The 22,351-nt window shown below is 38.1% G+C and overlaps 1 protein-coding gene and 1 long non-coding RNA gene across 8 annotated transcripts in view; one reads left to right on the top strand and one right to left on the bottom strand.

The window, feature by feature from the left end:
* The window catches only part of LOC111593945 (pneumococcal serine-rich repeat protein), a 91,352-nt gene that overhangs the window by 27,670 nt on the left and 41,331 nt on the right, over positions 1–22,351 (bottom strand). The gene's annotated exons all lie outside the window — the stretch shown is intronic.
* The window catches only part of LOC111593947, a 68,093-nt gene that overhangs the window by 8,840 nt on the left and 36,902 nt on the right, over positions 1–22,351 (top strand). For both annotated transcript variants that reach the window (XR_002751077.2, XR_002751076.2), the window contains exon 3: positions 77–465. This is a non-coding gene — a long non-coding RNA (uncharacterized LOC111593947). The remainder of the gene's footprint in view (positions 1–76; positions 466–22,351) is intronic.

Below are 22,351 nucleotides of genomic sequence, written 5' to 3'. Positions count from 1 at the left end.
TCCAATTTCAGTTGCATAAAAAGCCAATCTCTGAAATGGATATTTATTTCTATTCATTTTTGTTGTCTGTTTACAGGTGAAACTGCTGCCAAAAGGGCCAAAAAGTGAGCGCCCATAAAAGGGAACAGCGCGCCGGCTGAAGTTATGCAGTCAGCTTGCTATCAGCGCTTTATTGAATTAATCAATCAATTTGTGAGCACAGCCAAGGGAATAAATTCCAATATAAATCAAATGCGAGCGAATTGAATTGCTGAGGCTCAGCCAGAGCCAAGAATATACCTTGGATAAATAAATATGTGTGTAGATACAGTGTTGCTTGCCTAAATCGAATCATCATCTCTCTTTCGACTGATTCAAACAGAGACTGCGAAAAGAAGTGAAGGAAACTATCAAAAGACTCTTGCAATACGTTGAAAGCTTTACAAAATATGAGGAGATAAAGACGATTGAAAGGCGTGAAACAAAGTAAGTTTGAATAAAAATTATTAAAGGTATGGGTATAAGTATAAGAGTAAATAAAAGGAAAAGTAATAGTAAAAGTATAAGAACAAATATAAGTATAAGTATAAGTATAAGTATAAGTATAAGTATAAGTATAAGTATAAGTATAAGTATAAGTATAAGTATAAGTATAAGTATAAGTATAAGTATAAGTATAAGTATAAGTATAAGTATAAGTATAAGTATAAGTATACGTATAAGTATAAGTATAAGTATAAGTCTAAGTATACGTTCCGTCTATTATCCGTATCCGTCTCCGTATAATTATCCGTCTCCGTATAAGTCTAAGTATAAGTATAAGTATAAGTATCCGTATCCGTTAAGTATCCGTATAAGTATAAGTATCCGTATAATTATCCGTATAAGTCTCCGTCTAAGTATCCGTCTCCGTATAAGTCTAAGTATCCGTCTAAGTATCCGTCTCCGTCTAAGTATCCGTCTCCGTCTCCGTCTAAGTCTCCGTCTCCGTCTCCGTCTCCGTATAAGTATCCGTCTAAGTATAAGTCTCCGTCTCCGTCTCCGTCTCCGTATAAGTCTCCGTATAAGTATAAGTATAAGTATAAGTATAAGTATAAGTATAAGTATAAGTATACTCATACGAATACGTATAAGTAAGTATAAGGAATCCTGATGAAAATCAGAGATTTTATCTAGCGCGTATTTAGTAAATAAAAATAGTTAGGATTTCAAATATTTTCAGAACAACGCGCATTTATATTAAACAAATAATTTTTTTTTTTAATTAAAAGATTAAGCTTATAAATATATCATAAAGCAAGACTTGCGCCGAAATCGATTCAAAATTTCAATACTAAGACTGGAAATCATTAGCTAAACGATCTGCACTTATAAATTGCTGAGCAATTCGAACTTCATAAACAGTTACAACTGTATCGGAGTGGCTAATAATATCAGTTTCAATATCTATTGCGATTATGCAATTGTTTCATTCGAGCGGGCAGTTAAAGAGCTTTTGATTGATAACTTCTGGCGCAACGTGTGGCACGTTAAGCGTCTGCCAATTTAACAATTTGTAAATAATTAATTTTCAATTATGCAACTGCAATACAAAACACCAACAACAGAAACAACAACCAACAAAAAAAGTTGTAAGCGAAAGCTGCAAAAACAGTAAAATCCATTAACACGCATACGCGAAGGATATGGAGGCAGGCAGGCAAATGGAAAGCAGCTGTTCAAATTGCCTCAACTCCAACAGAGCTTGTGTGTGTGAGTGTGTGCACTGTTGTTGTTTATGCTGCCATAATTATACGCACTCTGTGCTGCGGGCCAATAGGCAGCTACAATACAAACACAAAACACACGCTACAAAAAGGCCTTCGTCTGCCCTCTCGCTCCACCTCTGCCTCAAGTCCGCACGCTTTGACCTTTGAACTACTGCAACAGAGATTGTCAAAAAAATATTGAAATAGCATAAACATATATATATGTATATACGTATATTTAGCTACACACACATATATATATATAAGTATCTGTAACTGAGTTTTGTCTCTCGGCCTAACAGAAGCTGGTCAATACTTCAGCTTAACAACAAAGTAAAATGCTAAACTTGTTTTTTTTACACATGTGTGTGTGTGCGTGTGTTTGTGTGTGTTGGTGTTTTGGTATGTGTTTACGTCCTGCTTGGTGTCTCTTGTTTATTTAGTCGTCGAGGCCCGGTTTGTTTTGCTGTTTACTTTGTGGAGCACGCAGCATAGAATGCGGGGCAGCGCACATTTAGCTTAAATGAAAATGAAAATGAAAATTGTGAAATGCAAAATTAAAGCATAACACACACATACACACACTCACACACACTCTGTCTTTTTTTTGGCCATGACAAATTTGTTGGTCATGGTTCAAGCGAGCTATTCGAGCGCATTTGTATCTGTATCCGCATCCGTAACATGAGTATCTTTCATGTGTGCCAGCCAACGTGCACGCTGACATAATTTTTGCTGTTTTTTTTTGCCAAAGCAAAAAGGGCACAAAAATTTCACAATTTCACATTCCCAGCTGGGCCCGCACATGGCCAAAAGACAAAAAAAGAGTAAGAAACTAAAAGTAAAGGACAGACTTTTGCCATATGTGGGCCTGTTTTAAAGTTTTACGCTTGCAGTCAAAGATGGTTGCTACAGTAGATAAAACACGTATTTATTGAATATATATATATGAATATATATACTGAATTATATATACATATATATAGCAGACAGTTGAGCAAAAGATAAACTGGCAATTGTGACTGCGAAACCTTTTAAATTCGTTTATTCGTACCTCTAGCAAAGGTAAACTGTTAAGCTCACTTTGTTCAACTTGACAATGCCAAGACTTTTTTACACAATATATATATATATATATATATATATATATATATATATATATATATATATTTGTATCATAGCATAGGTATATTGATGTGCCTTATTTTTGCCGACAATCTCAGCAATTTTAAATACTCCGTTCATTTTTAACATTTGTTATGAACATGTTTTGGCTGGTCTTCGACTGTGGCCAATTCCAAATATTGAAGCACAGTCTATAAATTTGTGGCCCAAAACAAACAATGTAATGATGCCGCAGCACTCATATTGCCAGACCTGCACATCTGTGAGTTTTTCTTGAAGAAAACCATGAAAGGATAATTGAGTTGATGAAAGACGCTAACAAAGAAGCGGCTAAACATTTTTGATATTTATTTTATTTTATTTTATTCATTGTCTGATGGCGATTACTTTGAAGGGAAGAGAATAAATATTCATGTATAAATACACAATTTTTGAACTTTTTGAACAAATCTCTATATAGCATGTAAAACTTCAGTACGATGCTGTCCATCAGACAGCAAAATGAATATTCAAATTTTGGTATAGTTTTTACGCACTTTCACAGCAAATCAACATTTCTCGAATAATAGAATTCAAGTTTTTATGAATTATAAATTTTTAGAAGTGCAGCTTCAGTTCATGTTTTTCGGGCTCTTTTTTTGACCCATGTTTGCAATTTTATGCCGCCCAACATCACAAATCAGATGCGCGCATATTAATTTTGTTATTTTATTTATTTATTTTTTTGTTTTTGGGGTTTTTTTTATGTTGCAGGTTGGGGTGCTTGAACTTTTATATCAAAAAGGCTGCAGGCATACACTTTTCTTCTTCGTTCTCTTCTTCATCTTTTGTTAGGCCCACGCCCAACAAAGTAAACATATAGCGACAAGTAGGCGTGGCCGTTTAGCTTGAAAACTTACGCAGAAAATTGAAAAATAAAAGGCTAGCCCGGCCAACTGACTGGGTGGCTGGGTCAGAGTTCTGAGAACCTTTACGGCTGTTTACATTAAAAGCTTTTTAATTTGTATTCCAATTTCAATATTTGCCCGAGCACAACAATAAAAATATTGTAGCTAAAGAAATACATAAAAAAGGTCTAGAATGCGGGTGGCTTAGCAATGGGTGGGCGGGCAATACGTGAAGGGCTTGAAGAGGCAATGTTAGAGTTTGTTGCATAAATATGCAAATGACATTAGGCCATGTAGCGTGACTTTTGGCACGTTTTTTGGCACAGTCAAAAGTCCCAAAACGTTGCGAAATTCCAGCTGCGGGATTTACAGTCAGGTGTGTGCGAGTGTGCCAGTGTGTGCTTGCTTTCAACATATTAGGAACTTACCAGGCTAAGCCCTGCACTTGCTAAGCAATGTGCAAAAAAAAGTTATCCCAAAAAAATAGGAAAAAGTTTAAATCCACGCGGCGTATACGTAATTTACACAGCGTGACGCGCGCGCGTCACTTCGGTTGCTGCTGGTTACATGCCACAAAGTGGCTGTGTAATGTGACGCAATGCATCAACAGCTGCAGCAAATGAATTGTCAGCCAGCAGATGAGCCGCCCATCAGATTAGATGAGCTGTCGACAACAGCTGGATCAGGACCGCAGGAGCAGGAGGCAGAGGCGGAGCAGGAAAGTTCAAGCTCAGCTTCAGACTGAGCTCTCGCGGAAACATTGGCCACAAACCGTTATCTCGCCAAATAGATGGAGGCCAAAAGGGTCAATACAATTGTGACATCGAGTTCACTTTGAGTTTTTAGCCATTGACAGGCAACCAGGACAAGCAGATGTCAGCTAAGCGAACGTGATGTCAGCTCACTGTTGCCATTTTTAGCCCTGAGCAGGAAACAGGAAGCTTGTGAGTATATCGCTGAGTGACTCGCTGACTGACTGAGTGACTGACGGACGCATGTGTACATCCCGTTTTTGAGCGTTTGATAAAAATAAAAAGGAAAAACATAGAAGTGTGGCTAGGGCCCGACTAGAAGATACCCTGAGCCTAGCTGAAAGCTGATGTTTCAATATGTTTAGGGCTTTACTGTGATATACCGAACACCTTAGACTCTTTTATTAGAAATGTGTATGCATACAAATAGCCAGATTGACTCAGCTTGTCGTTTGATCAAGAATATATATACCTTACGGCTTTAAGGCTTTAGAGTCGCTTACACCTCCTTCCTGATATTCTTTTTTAACTCGTTTTCAATGTATTCAGACCATTTAAAAGGCCAACTGCTGGCGATGGGCGTGGCTGCTGCTGCTACTGCTGCTGCTATTGGCATCGCTACTTTGATTTATGCATATTAAAAATTGTCTTATTGGCCTTTTTTGCTGTTGTTTCACAGTTCGGCCCCTTTCTGAAAAAAGTTGTGCAGAAGTTTTTTCGCTTTGTTGTTTAGTACGAGCCGTAGAAGACAGACAAGAATGTCCGATTACAATGAACGTGGGCATGGTAGAGCAAATACGAGAGCTACTACACAACACAAAAGGCAAGCAGCAGCGGCAGCAACAGAAATAGAAGGCAGCTCAAGCGAAACTTTCTTTTTGAAGGCTCGAGTACTCGTATTTGCTCAACTCTTATCCAGTTAAACAGTTGTAAGAAGGGCAAAGCGAAAGCTCAAATGGAAATGTGAGTCGTAAGTTTTCTGACTTTCAAGAGTTTCCAAAAACTTTCATTGTCTTCGTCGTGTTGCTGCTGCTGCTGGTGTTTGAGTTAAATTGCTTTGGCGTTTCAAACGCTGCACGCACAAATAGACAGAAGCGTGTCTTAAGCTGCTTTGTCAATGTCAGTATAACTAAGTGCGCTTGCATAGTTCTTCAACTATGTTTTCCAGTTAATTAAAAACAAGTTTAACGATATGTGAGATATTTGTGTGACAGCAAAAGTTTTAAAAAGGAATTGTTCCGTCGAACCGGAGATATAACACTCGACTAAACACTCGAATGACCAACAACAAAAATTTAAGCTGTGTCCTGGCTTCTGCATTTGGGATCTAAATTTAGTAAGGGCTGAGGAAATCAAATTATATTTGTGCGTATTTATAGATGCTTGACTGTTTCTGTAGATCTAAGGTTTGAAAGGATTTTTATATCAAATATTCCGCTCGATTAATAAGCTAGCATAAATCTAATTATGTAAATATTTCTTATACTTAACATAGCAGTGTCTAGAATGTTGTAAATACGCTCATGTAACATAGCAGCCCTGATAATATAATCGACATATGTTAATCTACGTAGCTGGCATACGCTAACAGCAAACTGTTAACTTAACAGCTGTTAAGCAATGCAGCTACTGAATAAGAAAACAATTAGCTTTTTTGCACGCAATCATGTTGACTTTTGCCCATTGTGAGTGGCCTTTCTGGTCAACGTCAACGTCAACGTTAGCGTCAACGTTAGCGTCAACGTCAGCGTCAACGTCAACGTCAATGTGAACGTCAACTTCAGCTGACTGAAGACAGTTACAAAGAATGCCTGGACAAAGCGCATGTTGCGTCTCAGAGACAAAGGCTTAATTGCACGCACATACACACACACACGGACGCACATACACACGTAGAGATACACACAACTAAGCAGCTATTAAGCGCGATGCATTGCAATTTGCGGACGACAGTCGCCTTGAGTAGCGCACAAAAGTAGGCAACACTTTTTTACCATGCAAATTGCTTGGCGCAGGCGGAAGTTAGCCAAGGTAAGGAAGGAGATGAGGCTGCTGATGATGCTGATGAAAAGCGCTCTGGTCGAAAAACTAGTCGACAAAAGAGCTGCGCGCAACAAAGAAAAGGAGAGAGAGAGAGGGGGAGGGAGAGACAGAGCGAGAGCGAAGTGGGCCATGGGCAACAGTTTTGATTTGCATAAACAAAGGTTCAAGTGTAGCGAAAGTGGGCACAGGATAGGGCCAAACTGATTGAAGATGATGTTGCCACAGTGCTCAGCCGGGCAGCCAATCCATATCTATATATATACAAACAAGTGGGGAGCGCGAGGCAGAGGCAGCTGCAGCCGCAGCCGCAGCCGCATCAAGGACGAACATGATACCTGGGCAATCACAAAAAAAAAAGAAATATTGTAGGGAAAAGGATTGCGAGCGTGGGTTGGAAATGTTGCACACTCGATTTCCTGCGCGCATGTCGCGCAAATGTTTGTCGACAACGCAACAAGAGCAGCAACGGCAACAACAAAAGCAGCGCAAAGTAAAGAAAAGTTGATTGTTTTCCAGCGGCGGCAGCTGATGTTCTTGCTGTTGTTGTTGTTGTTGTTGTTTAGCATACTTTACCAAGCAGCTGCGAGCGAAAAGGGAAAAGGAATAATCTGCACGAACCCTAACAAAAGTGTCCTTTCGCTGCATTCTTATTATGCGAGCAATCGCAGTTTCTGGTTTTCGGTTTTGGTTTTCGTTTTTGTTTTTGTTTTCGTTGCGGATATGAAATCAGCTGACGTCATCATTATCCTGCTATATAGCCGCAAAGCCAGCCACAAACATGGCCCAGCTATTTTTAGTACACACACAGGCGCCCAAACAATGGCCACATATAATAAGGACTGTGGCGCACACAAACAAAAAACGAAATGAAGGAAAATAAAGTATAGAAATATGTTGCTTCGGGTTGCGTTTCGGTCAAGGAAATGCTCGAGTCCTGGCTGCTGCTGCACTCTGCAGGACATTGTGCCAGTTTGTGAACTGTCGCAGACGTCATTTTAATCACATTGCTCCATAAACTAGTTGTGACTGTGTTTTTTTTCGCCCATCTGCCTTTTCCTTTTCCTTCTCTCTTTATTTTCTTTTTTTTTTTTGCTCAATTATTGTAAAATTCGCAGTTTTCCTTTATTTTCAATGTTTGCTCACACACACACACATATATATATATATATATATATATATATCTACAACTGGCAGCATTTGCATTTGGCGGCCCACTTGACGGCTTCGCACTTGAAAAAACTCTGCCATAATACGCGTTTTAGAGAACGCAACGAGCCAGCTTTAGCTGCGGCAAGGCACATTTGACAAATATGTTTTTTTTGTGATCGCGTCTAGAGATGGCAGCGTGAGACGTTGAAAGGGGCGTGCTAAGGGCTGTTAGACTTATGTTAACTCCCGGTTAGTTGTGTTCTGTCAGCTTAAGCTACTCTTCAATCTATATTAGATCAAATGATGTCAGATTATATCACAATTTAATCTCAACTTGCGTCTTGAAATGTTTTTACTTCCTGCAATTCAAGTTGAAATGTTCTAGAATAATTTGAGTCGTCGTTTGTCGTTTGAGTCATCGCTTTGGATCACTGATTCTTTTGGATATTAAAAGTGTTCACTGATCTCACACTTATAAATTTAATAATTTTGAAATCTATAAAACTGTTAATGCTCTGTTAGATCGGTAAGTTATGTTAACTACAGTTAAGTACATTTAAATCGCCAACAAACTACTGCCAAGTCACTTTTAGCACATGCTGAATCGCAGCTAGTCATGCTAGCTCAGCGTTAAGTCGTGCTATGTTGCACTTCTATTGTATTAGAATCGTGTTAGGTCGTTTCAAAGTCGTGTTATGTCTGCCTCAGACAGTTTTAGTTGCTGTTAAGTCGTCAAAGATTTAATTAAAAAGAACTAAAGCACATTTTCTTACGTCGTGTCACGCACTCAAAGCACAACAAATGCTCAACGCTAAGCAGCACACATGTCTGTCTCTGTGTGTGTGTGTGTGTGTGTATGTTAGCTAAAAGCTTTCAAGCACATACTCATTGACAGGGCGGCCTGATGATGATGAACCGGCTCTGTGCTATGCGTTGCTTTACTGTTCTAACAGGCTGAGGGTGGCAAAAGGGGAGCAGTGCCCCCCACTAAGGGTGCTGCTGCATTTTGAAATGTGCTCCCTTATGTTAATTAAGCTTCCACTTGCCAGCCCCAACTATTAACAAGAAAACCGCTGAGTGTGGCACTTCACTCAAGCCATAAGCCCAGCGAGCTTATCAAGCATACATACACACTGACATACATAAATATATAATGCATCAAAATTGCGTATTCGACGCGTGGGCTGGCGACTTGCATTTGACAACTTTCACGTTGGCTGTGGCTGCTGCTGCTGCTGCTGTTGTTCTTGTTGTTATTTTGCATAATCAGTTTTATTAAATCTGCACTAGATTAGCGCCTTATTATGGGCTTAAGCTTTGAAGAGGCGTGGCCTCTGCTAAGGACAGTCGCCCGTTGATATCAAGGCCGCCGTTTGGGTCCATTGTGTACGCAGTTTACATTTTTTTTTTTCGCTTGTTCAGCATTGTGTCTGTGTGTGTGGGTGTGTTTGCGTGTGTAGCCACGCATAGATAAAGCGTATAAAAGATCAAAGGCCTCGCCATCATAAAGCATCAAATAACGCGCTTGCCAAGCACCAATCGAGGCATAATAATGAAAAACAGTTTTCCTGATGGCAAAAAAATCCCTAGTAAACAAGCGAAACCAAACGAAACTCGTGCCATTGTCCAGACACTTGACAAGCGATTAACACACAAATTTGTTTCACAGGTTTGCGTTTGCAAAGCGAAATCTTCTTATATACTCACAACCAGATTAATTTTCAAATTACAAATGTGCAACGCACTTGAACTGAAAATCTGTTTGATTAAAATAATTTTATGGGAGCTTAAATTCTTTGGATATTTTCTGTTTTTCTCTTCTATTATTTTTGTCAATTAAATTTCTATAAGGCTAAGTACTCTTAATTATTTAATACTTTATCACAGCAAATACTAATCCTGATAAAACTGGTGGCTGGAAAAATTTGCGATCGAACACAACAAATATTACAAAAAATTTAATAATTTTGCTTTTATTTTATATTTTATATTTATTTTATATTTTATATTTTATATTTTATATTTTATATTTTATATTTTATATTTTATATTTTATATTTTATATTTTATATTTTATATTTTATATTTTATATTTTATATTTCATATTTTATATTTTATATTTTATATTTTATATTTTATATTTTATATTTTATATTTTATATTTTATATTTTATATTTTATATTTTATATTTTATATTTTATATTTTATATTTTATATTTTATATTTTATATTTTATATTTTATATTTTATATTTATATTTTATATTTTATATTTTATATTTTATATTTTATATTTTATATTTTATATTTTATATTTTATATTTTATATTTTATATTTTATATTTTATATTTTACATTTTCTATTTTATATTTTATATTTTATATTTTACATTTTTTATTTTATATTTTAAATCTCTCTAAAATAATGGTCACGGTATTATCTAGTCGAGCATTCTCTGTTAATCTAGATTTTCATTCTGCTTGTTGCTTATTATCCTAATAGAAACCATTTCAGTTATTAAACTAAACTAAATAGACTAAGTTGTGAGCTAACAATTGACTAAATAAATGGAATAGCAATTGGAACGTGCCAGTTGTGTCATAATGTTTAGTATTAAATGGAGAGCAAGCAGGCCAAATGCTCTGGTCAATTATGACACACATAACATATTTATTATTAATAGATGGGCCCCAAAGTCGATTAGATCAATTAGCAATTACGCCATGCTGGGAGAGTACTGCTGTGTGTGTATATGTGTATGTATTGACAGCTGTGGCAATTTCAATTAATTTAAGTAAATGCAAATCTGAAGTGTGTTTGTGTTTGTGTGTGGTTAATGGACACCCGCTAATTACAATTAGCTACTGATCAAATAGAAAAGCAGCTAACAAAGTATATATAAATATACCTCGCTGTAATCTGACGATTGACACAGTTATTAAAAATGGCATAGTGAAAATGGTTATTGAAGTTATGCGGGTTGCGACAACCGACATACTTAGGCTCACAGTTTTTGACAGCGGGCGGCAAACGGACGCCAATTGACAGCCAGGCATAAGTGGCAGCCGGAGCGGCAGTGGAAGGAGTAACAGTAATATGAGGCAATAGTGGGGTGTCGAACATGCCAGCATGGCACTCGAACGGAAAAGGAAACAGTCGTCGAGATTTCCTTGAACAGCATGGCAGGCAGTCAGGCAGTCAGGCAGGCAGAGGGTGGCAACAACAACAGCTATGTTAAGGAATTCAATTAGGCAGATGAGTTGTGTGGGCGGTCGGGCACGATGAGCAGATAAAAGTGTTGCCAGCTGAGTGCAAAAAGCCAAAGTCAAAGACATTTCTGACACTTCACATATGAGAAGGGCCATAAAGTGTCTTCGAATTGGGGCTAAGCTGACTTGCAATTGGTCACACACACACATACACACGCACACCCACCGGCACTCACACACTCTTATGTAAGGCCTGCTGATGCTGCTGATCCTTTTTGGCGATGGCATTCCTAAGTTGCTCTTGCCGTCGTGCTTGATGGCTTAATGGCAAAATCTCAATACGTCTTTGCACTTTGCACTTTGCACTCACACACATACGCACACAGACACATACACACTTAGTCGTAAGCATTTTGATTGGCATAACCAGCAAAAGTTAGAATGCGGTCGAAAAGTTACCACAGCAGGGGTAGAGAGAGTGAGAAACATAGATAGCTAGATGGAGAGAGAAATAGACATAGACAGATGAGGTTGATGAAGCTGACAAAATCAAGGCTGAAACTATTGCACTGTGGTTCAATTTGCTAATCAAGTTCATTTTGATTTATAAAATAAATTAAAATACATTTTCTTTTTAATTAGAATCCTAGAAGCACATATATTGGCTTTAAGTATTTGAGTAAGCTTTTGCTAGGTTCTCTAACATTGATACCTACGTAAGATATTAGACTGTAATGTTAAGTAACAGAAGGGCAACGAACTGTACTGTTATTGAACAGAACAGATTCAAACGTGAGGCACAAGACTGTAATGTTAAGTAGCATTAATGTTAAGTAACAGAGTTTACAAGTGTATAGAAATGTATATATAACAGAGCACATTCGAAGAGATTACGCTGTTAACATAGCTAAATCTGTTAAACAACTTTAACCAAAGTACTTCATGCAATAAATACTAAGGTCAAAAACTATATCTGTTAAGTTGATTTACCAACTAGCAGTGAATGACTAGTTGCAATTTTATTTAACAGAAGAAAACTTGGTGCTATTGTAAAACATAAGCTGTTAGGCTGTTGCTAGTTGCTACTGCGTTGCAGGCGCACTTGACAACTTGTTGATGAACTATGAACAACTAATTTATGCCACTTAAATTGCAAATGTTGCCCATGGTGCACTAACCAAAGTCAAAGTTAGACTTAGCTTGTAAAAGCATTCATCATTCATGGTCTGAATTGCAAGCAATTTTCTCTCCCCCTCCCCCTCCCTCTCACTCTCTCTCTAACTTTTTTGTTTGTGCAGCAAATTTAGTTGCACACAGATGCACACACACACTAAATCTTATTGTGTGTGTGTGTGTGTGTTGAAGTGCAGTAGATTATACAGTTAGTTGAGTGGCTGCCGTCAACGCGGCGCTGAAGTCAACTGAACCGTTTTAATTGCTGCATAAATATTTGATTAAAATTAGCTCATTGTGCGCTGCTTTACAAAAAGGGGGCGTGGCATGGCGCTTGGTGTGTGTGTGTCGCTGTCTGCTTGAAGGTTTTTGCGGGTGTCGTTGTGAGGCAGTCAATTATATAATTTATTTATCTATAATTAGTAAGCAGTCGCTTGCTGCAAGAAAACCTCTAGCTAGGTAGCTACTTGTCTCTGTCTCTATCTCTGTCTGTCTCTCTCTCTCTCTCTCTCTCGCTCGCTTACTGTATAACTGCTGCTGCTGCTGCGGTTGCTGCTATTGCTGCTTATTGAATTGCAACTCGCCTTTAAGCCGCTTTTGTCTGGCTTTTGTGGCCATAGCTCTTGCTGGATTTCCCCCTTTCTCTATCACATTCTCTCTCTGTCTCTCTCGCTCTCTTTTAATGCTGCAATTCACTTATTTATGGCCTTGCTTAAGCACAAACTCTTCTGCCTGGCTATCGCAATGCTATTCAAGCAGCCGTTTACCGCACTCAATAGCGATTTCGAAGCAACAGCCTGCCACGCCCACTCCGCATTCTTGTTATCTTTCTGGTTGGCCCTTAAATCAGCTGCGCGCCGCAATTTTGGGCCACACCTGCCAAAGCTCTTTGAGCCTCAGCCCACATTACTTAGTGCTCTGCAAAAATTAATTTCAGTTTACACACACACACTCATAGTCAATCTAGTTTGCATAAAAGCCCAGCCACATGCCTTGTTTGCAACTACAACAACAACTGCATCCAGTTGGTCTTGCATAACCGCAACGAGTTTTGAAATTTTGCTATTTTATCGAGCAGAACAACTTTGTCTTTGCCGAAAATTGGTAAATTTTTTCCATTAGTTAATTGTGTTATGCATGAATCGAACAAGAAAGTTTCTAATCTAATTGTTTTACCTCTTCAACTACTGCAATATTTCATAAATTTTGAGCTTTGGAGAAAATCATATTTCCATATTTCCATATTTCCTCTGCTCATTTGCCGAGTAATTTCGTAGAATTATGACAGACAGTTACAGTGGAAAAGTACTTACTAATAAGCTGCCCCTGAAAAGTATGCTACGAAAAATTCTGAGAACTGAATTTGACAAATTGAATTCATTCTGAGAGAAACGTCAATATATGCTCGAATATATTGATTTCGTAATAATCAGAAATATATATTACACATAATGTCGCAGCAAAACATGCTAACAAAACTTCCAGAGAAAATGTAATGAATTGAAAGAGAATGCTTGATATATATCAACTATATATTATAAAGAAACTGCACAAACTAAGAACAATGCATTATTTCTGAGTAAAAAGTCTCGCTTAATTTAGAAGGAATGCTTATATTTTATATAGATATCATGTCATGCACTTTTTATGATGAACTCAAATTTAAATAAAGTTAAAAGTGATTTTTAAATGCTTTTCAAAGACTTAAAAGAAAATTATTGTAGCAAGAGAAGGAAATAAAGCGAGAGTCAACGAAAAAGGAAAATGGAAAGAGAAAGGCATAGAGAAAAAAAAGGAGTCAGAGACGAAGAGAGGACGAGCCAAATATCGAGAGAGAGAAAAACATGAGACAGAGAGAGAGAGAGAAAAAAGGGCAGAAAAGAGAAGGTAGCTACATCTTGGCTTATTCCTATCACAATTTACATACAAAGTAAATTTTGATGCATAAATAAATAATTTAAAAAATTTTAAACAGTTTCTATATAAAAAATTACTGAAAATACTGACTGATTTAGTTATCTAAAAAGAAGTTCTCTCCATATGGCTTAACAGATCCAACAGCTATCCAAAAGAGTTGCCCTCAACAACAACAGAGCCACATCCAGCTCCAGCTTGAAGTTGACTTCCAACAGAATTCAATTGCGCAACGCTGGCAATTCCATTTCATTAACCCAGAGGACACTTAGCATGCAAAGTGTGTTAATGTAACGAAGTTTTTGCGCCAAAAAATTGTACAACTGTTGAGGAGTATTGCCATTGCAACATAGCAGGGTTGTCGCTTGCTGTATATGTGTCATCGTTTAGCAGCTGTTTGCATAGCTCTTGCTCAGCACGCGATTAAGTTGAAAATTTACACAGACGACGGCGGCGATTGTTGTAAGCGGGGAGAGTGAGGCCAGAGCGCGCGTTAATGCTGAAATTTGCACTTTTTCCCCGACACTCACACAAAGAGTGAGGCATGGTGAAACTACAGTTGAATTGTGGGCGTAGCTAAGGGGCCTTGTTGACGCCAGACACGAGCAGCATAAGTAAACAAGTTTAGTATAATCAACGTTGCAGATATAAAAATAAGAAGAAGAAGACGAAGAAGTGTTGCATGCATATCCGCTTACATGACACAAAGCATATACACACACACACACACAGCCAGGCACAAACACACACATTGTGTATATGTTTTTATTAGTATGCTGTTGCTGTTGCTGCAGTTGGGGGCTACTTGAGCGGCTGTATAGGAATGTTAAGCTCGCAGCGTCCATAAAACCATATTACCTCTGATTTAAGCTAACACACACACACGCACACAGATACACGTGGCTGCTCATCAACGTTGCAGTCATATGGCGTAGAGCATAATACGTTCAGGTGAGCCGTTTGGCGCCTTTGTGCCGCAGCAGCTCATTGCATGTTTTCTTATACTCTTAAGCACAGAGAGAGTACATTCAATTTATAACATAATGTGTTAGGCAACATAAACAGTTTATGTATCCCAAGTGAGAACTACTTTTAGATATAACTTGAGTTTATACAGAGAAACAGCTTAAGCAGGGTTAAGTTTTAGTGTTATTAAACTCCTGACCTCTTCTATGACATTCAAGGAATTGCAACCAAGATGCAGCTAAATTAACTACGTGCACTTCACGAGGAACATCGAGAGAGAGAGAGAGAGAGAGAGAGAGAGAGAGAGATAGAGAGAGAGAGAGAGAGAGAGAGAGGAGAGAGAGCGAAGTCGAGAGCGCTTAGATAGCGAGAGAGAGCATATCGCTAGACTTCTCTATTTAGACTCGATATCGCGCTCCTCTCGCTCTCTCTCTCTTCCTACTCTCTCTCCGAGAGAGAGAGAGAGAGAGAGAGCTGTTTGATCTTGCTCAAGCTTACCTATTACACTAAACAATCATAGCTAAAGAGTCTAACTTCAGTTAAAGTTTATGCCACATCTGCCACATCTTTAGGGTATTTCATTTGCAGCTCTAACCCACACCCACACACACACACAATCACGCAGATAACTCTTTGCTGCTTGTTACATATTAATTTTTTATTGAATGATGCTGTTTTACTCACTCTATGGCTCTATTGCTGGCTCTGTCGAGCGCTGTGGGGCAACTTTATTCAATTTCTGCGTTGCTCATGTGGAAACACGTTTACATTGCAGGTGTAGGTGTGTGTGTGTGGGCAGACTGACAAGCGCTGCCGTGTAAAATGGCCAACAAATTGCATGTACTTAGAAAGGCCACAAGCAACAGCAGCAACAGCAGCGCAACGGCAACAAATGGGCAACATCAAGTAAAACATTTTGGTAGTTGTTTAAAACCCGTCGGGGCGAGACAACCGCAGACAGGCACACATAGCACACACACACACACCTACACACCTGTAAAGGTGTGTGTTTGTCTTTTATAGTCGAGGCGGCAACAGGCACATAAAACCCAACACGACAAAGGCTACAAAAGGACACGCAGCATGAAAATAAACAAAGCCACAAAACGACAAACGATTTGCAACATTTTCTTTCTTGTTGTTGTTGCTGTTGCTGTTTTCTGTATTTGGCGCTCAACGTGGGTCGCTGTCAAAAAGTGCTCAAACAGCGGCAGCTGCCTCCAACCAAACTCCCAACAATTTCGCTGTGTAAATATTTTTTTGTTTTCTTTTTTTTTACATAAAATATCAATTTCATATGCAAACGCCGGATATGAGCAAAAGTTCACAAATTTTGAAACTTAATGAAATTGAAATCTTTGGCAACGCTGATTACAGCAAATATTGCCAACTGCCACGCCCACACCCCCGGGCCAAGTTTATATAAATTGTTTAATAAGTTTCGTGTTTGTGGCCCAAACAGGACATTCGTCTCGGCCCAGGACATGCATCATGTTTTATTACACTGCCTGAGCCCAAAGCGCGCTCTGATTAATGTGGTTCTGGCTCTCAGTTGGTGGTTCTGATTGAGGTGTAGCCGCCTGGGGCACATTTTGCCTGCCCACACGAATATATATATATATATTTATACACAAATCTGTTCACTTTTATCTAGAGCTGGACCAGGGCGTGGCTCATGCAAATTATGGCTTGACGAAAAAGCCTAAAAAGAATAATTGAAGGCATTTAAGATGACATTAAGCCGCTGCCCAAAAACAAAATGACAAAAAGGTTTAAAGACAAAGAAAATTATGCCGTGCCTTGGCCATTGATTGTAAACGCATTAACCCCAAAGGGAACATCACTTGCCACAGCCCAATCTTTGGGCTTCAGTTTGAGGCTTTATTTTCCCTTTTTTTTTGGCTTTACTTGTTGATTTCACTTTGTCTGCGCTTTCGAATTGAATTAAGCGCGAGAAATGAATGGCGACAGCCGCTGCTGATGAAATGCGCTTGGGGAATTTAGCCTTTGACACACACAAACACACACATGCACTAATACTTTCAGTGTGACCTCGATTGCAGGACACGCTTAATTGCCAACTAATAGGTTTTTCATGTTGCGCAAAATGATCGCAAATACAACAACTTTTCGGGGCAATTGATAGCTAAAATTGAAAAACAACACAGAGTGAGAGATGTGAGCAACTGATGGACTAGTAGATACTCTAGAAGAGAAAGGTAGAAATACTTATGCACTTAAGAAAGTTTAAACTTGAAGTTTTTATTTAACTAATATTTGAACAAGGACAAACTGTTAGAACTTATAAATATTGATAGAGTATAGTATAAATGCGAGAAATCCTTTTATTTCCCACTAAAGCCCACCCTAAAGACAACTCTCCAAATGACAATTTACAGGGTATGCTCAAGTGACAGCGTTTGTAAAGTATAACTTTCAGCTGCTTAACGCTTATCGGCTGCAACTGCAACAGCAACGGCAGCAACTGCAGCAACTGTTGCCGTTGGCATTGACAGCCCAATGCCAATGACTGCCTATATCTGTGTCAAGGATACATAAATGCATAGGGGAGGCCTCTCTCTAGAGGGCTGCTGCTTGGAATGTGGCAAATAAAACAACTTGCCTGCAAATGATGGCCAACAGTAAGGCTTACATTTCGTAATTGTTAATTAAAATAATACAAAATCTGCCCTGCAGCTGTGCTTATATATTGTAAAGCCAACATGCTTACTTGCACGCCCACACACACACACACAGAGAGTGTGGGAGAGGGAAAAAATCAAATACTATTATGTTAAGGAAATTCCAATCAAACCACACACATATGTATTATCGTAAGCATATCACGTTTTCCATTTAACAGCCAGCCATAAATATTTCAGGCACAATTTAAGGGGCGTTAACATTTAGAATTGGTTAACCTAAAAACCGCCAACGACCTACCCCATCCTGCTGCCACGCCCCAATGCGCCTCAGCTTAAGCCATAAGTCTGACCCGTGCATAAGTTTTGTTTGAATTTTGAGCGCAGAAATTTATTCTGAATTAATCTACGCGCTCCTGCTCTGGCTTCTTGCATCAGTTCTGTTTGACAGCTACTGTCAAAAATTTAACAGCAATATTCATCAAATGGGTTTTCTAAGAACAAAAAAAAAAAAGATAACTTAATCTGTCGCAGTTAAAAGAGATTCGTCTGAAAATCAATTTGTCCTAAAGCTGACAAATATTTGAAATATTTTGGTTGAATGAAAGCGAAGTTCTCCTCGTTATGCTAGACAGATTAGTATAAATAATAATTAGAATTGTAATTATAAGAAAGATATTAAGAACATTAATGCCAATCAATTGTCTTAAGGCAAGTGAGAAATGTTTAAGAAGCTGTCTTGTAGTTTATTAGTAAACTTCAAATTAGGCCAAAACTCAATCAATAATAATAATAATTATAATAATAATGAAAATGAATAAACTGAAACTTTTAATTGGAAATTCACAACTGATGCGAGTCGAAGTTGACGATAAAGCTCAGCAGCTTGGAATACCTTTTTGCAAGACCTTCTCGGAATAGCTTTTCATGACTCAAAACATCTTTATTTATTCAAAAACTTTCTTTCAACTTATGTACGAATCGATGCGGTTCCAAGCTTTCCAATTGATTCATTGCAATTACAATTCTATAATTGACAATTAAAAATGTAAATCTGTCTCCTAACTTGTTTCTTCAAACCAATTCTATTAGCACGTACATATTTAATTTAATTTTCGCACACATACATGAAGCACGCATTAGTTAAGCTTGCAATCGAGTCAGTTTTAACTGGCTTCTATAAATTCATTTTTCCTGCTAGCAAAGGCTATGCATATCCCTTAACTAACAAGGCTGGGACCTAATTGTCAGCCACGTTTTAGTTGGGTTCAGTCAAATTAGGCACTAATTTGTTCAAATTGCATGCAATTTATGCCAAAACACAGTTTTCTGCTTAAAATACCCAGTAGCTATTGGGACTGGGTATGCTGGGCATTTAATTATGCTAAGGAAATTTATGGGACATACATTTAGAAGGCATATGAATGGGAGAGGATATTGCGAAATGAAGACAAAAGCTTAGTCAGTGCAGCATTAAGATCTAAGGAAGATGAGGCAAAATTTAAAGAACCTTTCAGTTAAAGTGCAGGGTATATACTATTTCGACTTCATTTGTGAAGCCAAATACTCTCTTTATTACTTAGGTAGAGTGTCTTGGGGTGTTTACTAGTTGTTCTTTCAGCTTACTATGGCCCTTCGTTATTTGGGACGATAAGAGCAACTGCCTCAGGGTATTTCCTAGTTGTCTTTCCCCTTACGATATCACTTAGTGCTTCAAGCTTCTTTACAGGGTATTTACCAGTTTTCCGCATGCAATTTCCCCTATTGAACACTATTTACTCTTAAAGCTACAGCAACTGCCTCAAGCCAGATTCATGTCTGTGTGTGGGCAGGGTATTTACTAGTTGTTCTTTCCGCTTGCCATTTCCTGTAGTTATTTGTGAAGCTAGTTACTGTCTCGTTTATTCTGCTTATGGCGCCCGCTGCAACATTTTTTTTTTTTTTTTGGGTGGCAGTAGCAAAAAATTGAAATTCATGGGGTCTGCCCGCAAAATAGGCAAACGTGCTCATGCATGCGTTGCTCTCAGAAGCAGAGCAGCGGAATTTGTAAGCTGAAAGTATGCAACAAGAGCAGCAGCAGCAACAGCAACAACAACGGCAAAAACAAGGACAATAACAAGGACTACAAATAAGACAGCAAACAGGTAAAAGCTATGTGCGCTTTAGCCATTAGCCTGCGGCTCCAGCTGGCTTGGTTTGGTTTGGCTGGGTTTCGTTTGGCTTTAGCTTATGCTTATGGATGATGCCCGTGTGGACCCTGGTAGCAGGTGAGCTACCCATATCTCCGTTTATGGCATGCGGCCGGAATTCGCCCTGCGTCAGTTTTGTGGAATTTTACGTGTTGCGGAATTTTTAGTAACCAACTCTCTGTCGAGATTTTAGACACTCCAAGCAAGCGGAGCAAAACAAGAGAAACACACAGTGTCAAACGAAGTCCAACTCCAGCCAAGTCCGTTGACAGCCTGGATAGCTATCTATATGTGTGTATGGGTGTGTGTGTGTGTGTGTTTGTGTGCTGGAATTTTATTATTAAATAGCAAACATTTGTATATGCATTGAATTTCTGTCCGAGTTCGTCGAAGAGTCATTTGCTACGGATAACAATGGATTATATAATGAAATAACAATCAGCTTATGTCCCCAGCATTTAGGTTACAATGAATAATGTAGTGAAATAGCAAGAAGCTTTTGCCATTTGGTTTAGTTGATTTACGACTAGACAAGAACGGGGTTGTAGGGCTCTCTCCATACAGGTGCAAAAAATAAATGGCTGTTGATTAATATTGGTTGACCACGCCCCATTACACTAGCAAATATTTGAACATTTGCAGTCAGCAGAATGCCTCGCGAATGCTGTGTCCAAAGATAAAAGCTGAAAATAGTCACAATACACTCACACAGATACACCACAAAACTAAGTGTATGTTTGTGTGTGTGCGCTAAAAAATTGAACAAAACTGTAAACCGCAAAAAACAGGAGCAACAGGAATAGCAGCAACAGATTTTTTCATTGCGGTTCGTTGAGCACATAATAATTCCATCAACAGCAATAAAAACAACAACAACAGCAAATGACGCTAGCAAAGCGTTTAGCACACACAGAAAGAGAGATAGAGATAACGGTACAACAGCAGCATTGGCAGCGACGTCAGCGTCAACGTCAGCGTTAACTTCAACGCTAACGGCACTTTTCCATATCTACAGCTGCATTGTGTGTGCTTTTGGTCAGCAGTTTACCGTGGGCTAAATACACGCATAAATGAATGAAAAAAAAATGCGAAACAAAAGTTTCATAAACCCAGAAAATTGAAAATGTGAAACAAAAGAGAATTATGTTACAAAAGGACAAATGCAAACATCAACTGCTGCATTAAGTTTCACATAACAGCCATTGCCAAGAGATGGCGGTTAAACTGTTAACAGCTGTTAAGCCGTTATGTTAAAGTAAAAGAATCTTAACATGAGATTAAATTCTGTTGAGTAAATTGATTCAAAAATAAGTTAACATTAATAATAACTGTTATGTAAACATATAATCAATAGGAGGTTTTTGCAATATAATATTCTCCAATTGGCAGTAAATACTTTTGTGATAAGCAAAAATTTATAATAAAAGCTTTCATGAATAAACAAAATATGAATAAAAACTGTAAAAGCTGTTAAGTAAATACATACCATATAATATTTAATATTTAAGATGACATTAAAATACCTTCAGAATTTAAGAAAATCGTATAAAACAGTAAATACATTGCGTCACAACATATTTGTTATTAAGTTTATGTAATGCCTGTATTGCATAAAAAATGCAATTCCATAGGAAATGCACTTAAGCAACACAAACAGAAAAGTTTCAAAAATGTAACATAAGACGATTTTTATGCTAGAAAAAACACATATATCAACCATTGTGCTATCACAGAGAAACTAAACTGGACGACAGGGCGTATGAGTAATGGCCGCATGCCAACCAGCTAAGTGGCAAGGGCGCTGATGATGATGCTGCTGCTGCTGCTGATGCGGCTGCTGATGCGGCTGCTGTTGCTGTTGCTGTTGCCCGACTGGTGCCTTGGAGCGTTGCTATGCTTCACTTAATTTTTGGGCGCAATACGGTGAAAATTTTAATATATATAAATTTAAAAATATATATGTATATATATTTCACTTTGTTTTCATTTTTTAATATTTTGGTTTATTTAACTTTTTGCCATCAAGTTGGAAATTAAATAAATTACTTGGATTCACTTGCGCCACGCAATTCACCTACGCACAAAAGTATGCTACGATTAATGTTATGTCTACACGCCAGTATCTCTGTGTGCGTGCGTGTGTGCGTGTATGTATGCATGTAAACATAAATTTTTATATGGATTTGACGCGCGCGCTCAACTTTTAGACTGGAACGGAGGCGGGGGCGTGGCTGAAACTTTTCTAATTAAAAATGTATGGCATGCAGAGTTAATGGGCATTTGGGGCGGGCTTAGATGTTATTTCCTTTTTACATTTATATTTGCTTTTCGGTTTTTTTCAAATAGAAATTACATTAATTAATTTCGAAATAATTTCAATGCATAAATTAGCATATAAATATATATTGCACACAATTACAACAATACTGAACAACATTTGCTTAACATGGCATCGATAGAGTGCCTTAAACTGACTAATTAAGAGAACTATTCAATTTGTGGTCTTAATCAGCTGGAAATATTTTAACCGGCAGCCACTTGAGTTGAGTAGGAGAAATGACCAGAACTTGAGT

This window comes from Drosophila hydei, unplaced genomic scaffold (assembly GCF_003285905.1).
Source record: "Drosophila hydei strain 15085-1641.00,03,60 unplaced genomic scaffold, DhydRS2 tig00008122-arrow-pilon, whole genome shotgun sequence".
NCBI classification, from domain to species: domain Eukaryota; kingdom Metazoa; phylum Arthropoda; class Insecta; order Diptera; family Drosophilidae; genus Drosophila; species Drosophila hydei.
Note: the sequence above shows the minus strand (reverse complement) of the source record. Positions and strands in the feature narration are given on the sequence as shown.